The sequence below is a fragment of the Coregonus lavaretus genome (genome assembly GCF_964263955.1).
Source record: "Coregonus lavaretus genome assembly, contig: HAP1_SCAFFOLD_106, whole genome shotgun sequence".
Taxonomy (NCBI): domain Eukaryota; kingdom Metazoa; phylum Chordata; class Actinopteri; order Salmoniformes; family Salmonidae; genus Coregonus; species Coregonus lavaretus.
This window is the reverse complement of record NW_028157840.1, coordinates 1-9,217: the sequence shown is the minus strand read 5'-3', so window position 1 is coordinate 9,217 and position 9,217 is coordinate 1.

The following is a 9,217-nucleotide window of genomic DNA, read 5'->3' as shown; positions in this document are numbered from 1 at the left end:
GTGAGACCGGAATGAAACCTCTACATGATAAAACTGTCTTTCTACAAGGTTTAATCTAGATCCCTCAATAAAAATGCATCATCTTCAAGACCCTGGTGCTTGGTTCTGGAGCAGCAAGTGGATCTTATCCTCCCTTCCTTCAGGCTATGCTGGATGCCAGAGATCAGCTGAACAACTTCTATATTTAAGAGTTTATTTTTATTTTTATTTAACCTTTATATTTAACTAGGCAAGTCAGTTAAGAACAAATTCTTATTTACAATGACGGCCAAACCCGGACGACGCTGGGCCAATTGTGCGCCGCCCTACGGGACTCCCAATCACGGCCGGATTGTGATACAGCCTGGAATCGAACCAGGGGGTCTGTAGTGACGGAGATGCAGTGCCTTAGACAGCTGCGCCACTCGGGAGGCCCGAGTGAACAGGGAGACCGCAGAGAGACTGAAATGACTCTTCTGCGAGGTTTGTAACAATGTGCCACCCTCCTGAGGAGAGGGCAGACCTAAATACTCTGGCCTTCACTGTTCATTGTTTCATCCTTCCCTGCCCTGGGTCAAAACATTAAATCAAGGCTGCCTTGGGGGTTGAATAGACTATACGTTTGAATCACTTCTGGACACCCATGGCCGATTGACCAATCACTAAGACCTGCTTTATGGTGACCTCTGGCCTTAGAGAGGGTTCCTGGAGGCCAAATTCCAATAGGGGATTATCATCAGAATAGCGTTCTTAACAACCCAACCCAAGCACCCTGTTCTGCCACCTCTGGTCTCTTGGCCCTCCCAACCCTACAGGAGGGCAGCTCCCGCTCAGCCCAGTCAAAGCTCTTCTCTGTGCTGGCACCCTAATGGTGGAACAAGCTTACCCTTCTGTCAGAACAGCGGGAAACCCTACCCCCCCCCCCCCCCCCCCCCCCCCCCCGCTGTTTTCCTCGTAAGGTGAGGTATTGAAAGGTACTGAAAACATGGGTTTCAATCATTTATAATTAATCTATCTTTTTTGATAAAAAATGATATTACTTTTTAAACAAAATCTTTCTCTGAGCAAATATATTAGTATAAAATAATATAATATCCCAATTTTCTTAGCAGACAAATATATCTCAGTATTTGTGTTATTTATTTTACAGTCTTTTTTGCTCATCTTTATCAAGTGTCAATAATTTCAGACCCCAATCTATATCTAAACATATAAACAATCATTTCTTTATCTAAACATATATTGACAGGTGCATCAATTCCGAGGCAAGTGGGAGCACCTACATCCATTTTCACCTACAAAAATTTATTTTGGAAAATCAAGTTTAATTTGATTGAAAAACATATCAACTCTTCTCTGACCTCAATCTTCTTTGGTAAGTCAAGAGGATCATATTAACAAATATGTACAATGAGGTTTGATGGAATGGCCCACCTGGGGGATTTTAGGAGTCAGAATATATGAGGTTTGATGGAATGGCCCACCTGGGGGATTTTAGGAGTCAGAATATATGAGGTTTGATGGAATGGTCCACCTGGGGGGTTTTAGGAGTCAGAATATATGAGGTTTGATGGAATGACCCACCTGGGGGATTTTAGGAGTCATATATGTCAATTTTGCATGCGAGCTCACCAGCGAACTTCTGGGATTCATGGGCTTTACGGTGAGTGAGCGACTGAATCCAAATAGTCAAAAAGATGCAGCATTTTTCCTTACCTTGTAACTTTACCTGTCTTGCAACTTTACCAGTAGATTAAGATTATAATCAAATCAAATCAAATGTTATTTGCCACATGCGCCGAATACAACAGGTGTAGACATTACAGTGAAATGCTTACTTACAAGCCCTTAACCAACAATGCAGTTTTTTAAAGAAAAATGTAAAATAAAGTGTTAATTAAGAAAAATAAAAAAATAAAAGCAAATAGCTAAAGAGAGGCAGTAAAATAAAATAGCAGTAGGGAGGCTAAATACAGGGGGGTACCGGTATAGAGTCAATGATATGGCAACTGCTCGGCCTCCGACCACAAGGCACTACAGAGGGTAGTGCGTACAGCCCAGTACATCACTGGGGCCAAGCTTCCTGTCATCCAGGACCTCTATACCAGGCGGTGTCAGAGGAAGGCTCTAAACTGTCTCTGGAAGCAACGTCAGCACAAGAACAGTTCGCCAGGAGCTTCATGAAATGGGTTTCCATGGCCTAGCAGCCGCACACAAGCCTAAGATCACCATGCGCAATGCTGGAGTGGTGTAAAGCTTGCCGCCATTGGACTCTGGAGCAATGGAAACTCGCTCTATGGAGTGATGAATCACGCTTCACCATCTGGCAGTCCGACGGACGAATCTGGGTTTGGCAGGTGCCAGGAGAACGCTACCTGCCCGAATGCATAGTGCCAACTGTAAAGTTTGGTGGAGGAGGAATAATGGCCTGGGGCTGTTTTTCATGGTTCGGGCTAGGCCCCTTAGTTCCGGTAAAAGCAAATATAAACGCTACAGCATACAATTACATTCTAGACGATTCCGTCATTTAGCAGCCATATCAGGCGGTGATGCAACCAGTCAGGATGCTCTCGATGGTGCAGCTGTAGAACGTTTTGAGGATCTGAGGACCCATGCAAAATCTTTTCAGTCTCCTGAGGGGGAATAGGTTTTGTCGTGCCCTCTTCACGACTGTCTTGGTGTGTTTGGACCATGATAGTTCGTTGGTGATGTGGACACCAAGGAACTTGAAGCTCTCAACCTGTTCCACTACAGACCCGTCGATGAGAATGGGGGCGTGCTCAGTCCTCTTTCTTTTCCTGTAGTCCACAATCATCTCCTTTGTCTTGATCACGTTGAGGGAGAGGTTGTTATCCTGGCACCACACGGCCAGGTCTCTGACCTCCTCCCTATAGGCTGTCTCATCGTTGTCGGTGATCAGTCCTACCACTGTTGTGTCGTCGGCAAACTTAATGATGGTGTTGGAGTCGTGCCTGGCCATGCAGTCATGGGTGAACAGGGAGTACAGGAGGGGACTGAGCACGCACCCCTGAGGGGCCCCCGTGTTGAGGATCAGCATGGCAGATGTGTTGTTACCTACCCTTACCACCTGGGGGCGGCCCGTCAGGAAGTCCAGGATCCAGTTGCAGAGGGAGGTGTTTAGTCCCAGGATCCTTAGCTTAGTGATGAGCTTTGAGGGCACTATGGTGTTGAACGCTGAGCTGTAGTCAATGAATAGCATTCTCACGTAGGTGTTCCTCTTGTCCAGGTGGGAAAGGGCAGTGTGGAGTGCAATAAAGATGGCATCATCTGTGGATCTGTTGGGACGGTATGCAAATTGGAGTGGGTCTAGGGTTTCTGGGATAATGGTGTTGATGTGAGCCATGACCAGCCTTTCAAAGCACTTCATGGCTACAGACGTGAGTGCTACAGGTCGGTTGTCATTTAGGCAGGTTATCTTAGAGTCCTTGGGCACAGGGACTATGGTGGTCTGCTTGAAACATGTTGGTATTACAGACTCAGTCAGGGACATGTTGAAAATGTCAGTGAAGACACTTGCCAGTTAGTCAGCACATGCTCGGAGTACACGTCCTGGTAACCCGTCTGGCCCTGCGGCCTTGTGAATGTTGACCTGCTTAAAAGTCTTACTCACATCGGCTACGGAGAGTGTGATCACATAGTCATCCGGAACAGCTGATGCTCTCATGCATGCTTCAGTGTTGCTTGCATCGAAGCGAGCACAGAACTGATTTAGCTCGTCTGGTAGGCTTGTTTCACTGGGCAGTTCGCGGCTGTGCTTCCCTTTGTAGTCTGTAATAGTTTTCAACCCCTGCCACATCCGACGAGCGTCAGAGCCGGTGTAGTACGATTCAATCTTAGTCCTGTATTGACTCTTTGCCTGTTTGATGGTTCGTCGGAGGGCATAGCGGGATTTCTTATAAGCTTCCGGGTTAGAGTCCCGCTCCTTGAAAGCGGCAGCTCTACCCTTTAGCTCAGTGCGGATGTTGCCTGTAATCCATGGCTTCTGGTTGGGGTACGTAAGTACGGTCACTGTGGGGACGACGTCATCGATGCACTTATTGATGAAGCCGGTGACTGATGTTGTGTTCTCCTCAATGCTATCTGAAGAATCCCAGAACATATTCCAGTCTGTGCTAGCAAAACAGTCCTGTAGCTTAGCATCTGCGTCATCTGACCACTTTTTTTATTAACCGAGTCACTGGTGCTTCCTGCTTTAGTTTTTGCTTATAAGCAGGAATCAGGAGGATAGAGTTATGGTCAGATTTGCCAAATGGAGGGTGAGGGAGAGCTTTGTATGCGTCTCTGTGTGTGGAGTAAAGGTTGTCTAGAGTTTTTTTCCCTCTGGTTGCACATTTAACATGCTGATAGAAATTAGGCAGAACGGATTTAAGTTTCCCTGCATTAAAGTCCCCGGCCACTAGGAGCACTGCCTCTGGATGAGCGTTTTCCTGTCTGCTTATGGCCTTATACAGCTCATTGAGTGCAATCTTAGTGCCAGCATCGGTTTGTGGGGGTAGATAGACAGCCACAAAAAATATAGATGAAAACTCTCTTGGTAAATAGTGTGGTCTACAGCTTATCATAAGATACTCTACCTCAGGCGAGCAAAACCTCGAGACTTCCTTAGTATTAGATTTTATGCACCAGCTGTTGTTTACAAATATACACAGACCGGCACCCCTCGTCTTACCGGAGTCAGCCGTTCTATCCTGGCGATGTAGCGTATAGCCCGCTAGCTGTATGTTATCCATGTCGACGTTCAGCCACGACTCAGTGAAACATTACAGTTTTTAATGTCCCGTTGGTAGGATAACCTTAGTCTTAGGTCATCCAATTTGTTCTCAAATGATTGAACATTGGCTAATAGGATTGATGGAAGAGGCAGTTTACTCGCTCGCCGTCGGATCCTTACAAGGCATCCTGACCTACGTCCACGATATCTCCGTCTCTTTCTCATGCGAATGACAGGGATTTGGGCCTTGTCGGGTGTCTGTAGAATATCGTTCGCGTCCGACTCGTTGAAGAAAAAAATCTTCGTCCAATACGAGGTGAGTAATCGCTGTCCTGATATCCAGAAGCTCTTTTTGGTCATAAGAGACACTAGCAGAAACATTATGTACAGAATAAATTACAAATAACGCGAAAAAACACACACAATAGTACAATCGGTTAGAGGGCTGTAAAACGGCAGCCATCTTCTCCGGCGCCATCAAACCTACACACGAAGGAACCTTCTTTTGGGGTACTCTGATCCAGCCAAAGTGTATGTCTGTCACACAGAGTGTGTTAGTTAATGCTTAAATACACTTTTTTGCTTCGTGACCCACCAACTGAGGTATCTTTTGAGTCCCACCATTCAGCAGAAACAGAACAAAAAGGAAGTAGCTCCACTACATGACCAACAGAAAACTACAACTAAATATTATTTATTATTCTTTCACACTTGTAGCAATATCTCAATGCCCATAGGTGGCACTGTAAGAATCATTCAATGTAGAAGGTTCAGCCGCCACCCCGTTTGACGTACAACCTAGAACCTTGGTATAAATAACAACTTTGCCTCATGAACCTATGACTTCCGCCATATCTTCTCATGAACCATACATCTGATCGACGCCAAACTCAGAAAGTCCGTTAACCAAACTCAAATAATGTCAGTCTCTAGGACTTCTGAGTAAAGCTAAACAATATATCAAAAGATTAGATAGAATGTCATCATTGTAAAAAAATTAATACGTGTCTTCAATTAAACTCTAATAACTCCACTTCTCTCTATTTCACTTGAAATGTTTTGAATTGTTACACGTCCACAAGAGAGGATGTATAATGCTTCCATGCAGCTGTTTCTTACCAACAGAATGTGGACACCTGCTCATCCAACATCTCATTTCAAAATCATGGCCATTAATATGGAGTTGGTCCCCCCCCCTTTACTGCTATAACAGCCTCCATTCTTCTGGGAAGGCTTTCCACTAGATGTAGGAAAATTGCTGCGGGGGACTTGCTTCCATTCAGCCACAAGAACATTCGTGAGGTTGGGCACTGATGTTGGGCGATTAGGACTGGCTCGCAGTCAGAGTTCCAATTCATCCCAAAGGTGTTCAATGGGGTTGAGGTCAGGGCTCTGTGCAGGCCAGTCAAGTTCTTCCACACTGATTTCAACAAACCATTTCTGTATGGACCTCGTTTTGTGCACAGGGGCATTGTCATGCTGAATACAGGAAAGGGCCTTCCCCAAACTGTTGCCACAAAGTTGGAAGCACAGAATCGTCAAGAATGTCATTGTATGCTGTAACGTTAAGATTTACCTTCACTGGAACTAAGGGGCCTAGCCCGAACCATGAAAATCAGCCCCAGACCATTATTCCTCCTGCACGAAAATGTACAGTTGGCAACATGCATTCGGGCAGGTAGCGTTCTCCTGGCACCTGCCAAACTCCAGCCGATGCTTTGCATTGCACATGGTGATCTTAGGCTTGCGTGCGGCTGCTCGGCCATGGAAACCCATTTCATGAAGCTCCCGACGAACAGTTCTTGTGCTGACGTTGCTTCCAGAGGCAGTTTGGAACTCGGTAGTGAGTGTTGCAGCCGAGGACAGTCGATTTTTATACGCGCTACGTGCTCCAGCACTCGGCGGCCCTGTTCTGTGAGGTTGTGTGACCTACCACTCCGCGGCTGAGCCGTTGTTGCTCCTAGACGTTTCCACTTCACAATAACAGCACTTACAGTTGACCGGGGAAACTCTAGCAGGACAGAAATGTGACGAACCGACATGTTTTCGAAAGGTGGCATCCTACGACAGTGCCACGTTGAAAGTCACTGAGCTCTTCAGCACGGGCCATTCTACTGCCAATGTTTTGTCTATGGAAATTGCATGGCAGTGTGCTCGGTTTTACACACCTGTCAGCAACGGGTGAGGCTGAAATAGCAGAATCCACTACTTTGAAGGGGTGTCCACATACTTTTGTATAAATAGTTTACTTTGTATCCCTCATCGCCTCAAGTGTTTCCTTTATTTTGCCTGTAGGATGGATGGAGAGGTATCGCTCGAGTCACAACAACATGGAATATAACGTTGAGGATAAAGTTCATGTGTACAACATCTAAAGACCTGCATCCCATCATACTGAGAGCGTTTCAGTTTGTAAAAAGACGTATTTGGGTGTTTTTTGGAGCCTTTGTTCATATTTTTTCAGAGCCCCCATAACTACTGCATAACAAGGATGAGGAAATGAATTGATGGTAGGGATGTTTTTTCAGAGCCCCCATACTGCACAACAAGGATGAGGAAATGAATTGATGGTAGAGATGTTTTTTTCAGAGCCCCCATACTGCACAACAAGGATGAGGAAATTAATTGATGGTAGGGATGGGCATTTTAAATGATTTCACTATTTAAATAATATTCCGATTTTTGGGGATATCAGCATAGTGGAAATACATGTGTTTTAATGAAGAAATTATTTATGTTTTACTTCAATGGGGAACACTCGCTTGTTGTTTCAGCACAGAAGGATGGGTGAGGAGCTGGTGTGAGAAGCTGGTGTTTGTGAGAGAGAGAGAGAGAGCGCGAGAGAGAGAGAGAGAGAGAGAGAGAGAGAGAGAGCATCAAAATCGGTGTAAAGAAGCTTGCTAGCTACACTAGCCAGCAAGGCTAATTTAGGCTATTTTGCTGCATTACCTGTTATTGTCTAAACTCCATTCAGATTAAACAGCAGCCTACTTGTTGGTTGATAATTGTAGCCTATTCCTTCTCATTTAGCCAACTTAATTCCGTAACTGTAAATCAATTTTGTATTGATTAGAAATCTCCCACTTCACTTGCTACACATGGAGCCTTGGACCGACAATAACAAGTTACAGGCGTGAAAAGTGTGTAGGCGAACGGTATCCTTGTATGTAGCAATGTCACAGAGAATGTAATGTTATTCAATGAAAGGAATATTCAAATAACCGTGTCCATCCCTAATCGATGGTTGGGGTAAGTTTCTCAAAAAACAAGTGAAATCGCAAAAACAAGTGTCTGGACCCTTCTACAACAGGCCATTTATCAAAAATATAGATTTGGTTGGAAAAAGGAAAAATTATGCTTTAATTTGGGTGTGACCATTTGAAAGCACACCCCATACAATCTCTGGGCCACCAATCACACCGTTTAATTAAACGTTGAACACCGTTCTCCAGTACTGAACGCACCCCTGAACAACATATTAAAGTGTAGAACGTCAGTAGAATGCCTCTAAAAAATCACACATTAGTTCAACAACTGCATAGTTTGTGCCCCTGTTTTTATGATAGTACTCACTAGTGTTAATCAGATCTCCTGTCTCCTCTTCCTCTTTCACTCTAAAAGGTTCTTTCTCTTCTTTCACTATAAAATCCTCATCTTCTTCTTTCAATGTGACAGCCTCCTCTTCCTCCTTTTTTATTCTTAAAGGTTCGATCTTCTCCCCTTCCACGGTGACAGCCTCTATCCCCTCTTCGTGTTTCACTCCTAAAGGCTCTTTCTCGTCTTTTACTGTAACATCCTCCTCTTTGATTCTGAAAGCTTCTACCTCCTCTTCCAATGTGACAGCCTCTATCCCCTCTTCGTGTTTCACTCCTAAAGGCTCTTTCTCTTCCTTGTCTTCTTTTACGACAATGTTCAGCCCCAGAGCTTCTTTCTCCGCCCAGCAGACCTCCTCTTCTTTAGCAGGGGAGGAGTAGTTTAGTGAGCTCATGGTCGGGAATAGCGGACTAAACGTCACTCCTAGTTCGGGGATGTTAGCTAGTTAGCATTAGCGACTAGCCCAGTACTAGGCTCAGCGTCAATCTTAACGAATTAGTCAATTTAACAAGTTAACTAGGAGATATGCAGAATTGTGTTAAAAACACAGATTAATATACACAAAAATGGACAAAGGAGCTTCAAAGTTTCGCTTTTATGTTGACTAGCAAGCTACCGAGATGGCTGCATCAGTAGCCGAGTTGTTGTTGAAGAAGCGTCCCGTCCACTACATTATACGTCACGCAAGAGGAATCACCTGAAATACTTATATCGCCATCTGCTGACTGGAGTGGGTAACGCAGGAAAAAAATGTCAACACGTATTTATATTTATTATTATGATCCTCCGGATAAGGATTTGGTCATCCAATCTCACGTTTTTCAAAACTCAAATATAGTGATTAGGATAGTTATGATGCCAAAAATATGGATTATCTTGATCCCACTGCAAGACAGGTAGGTCCGGCCGGCC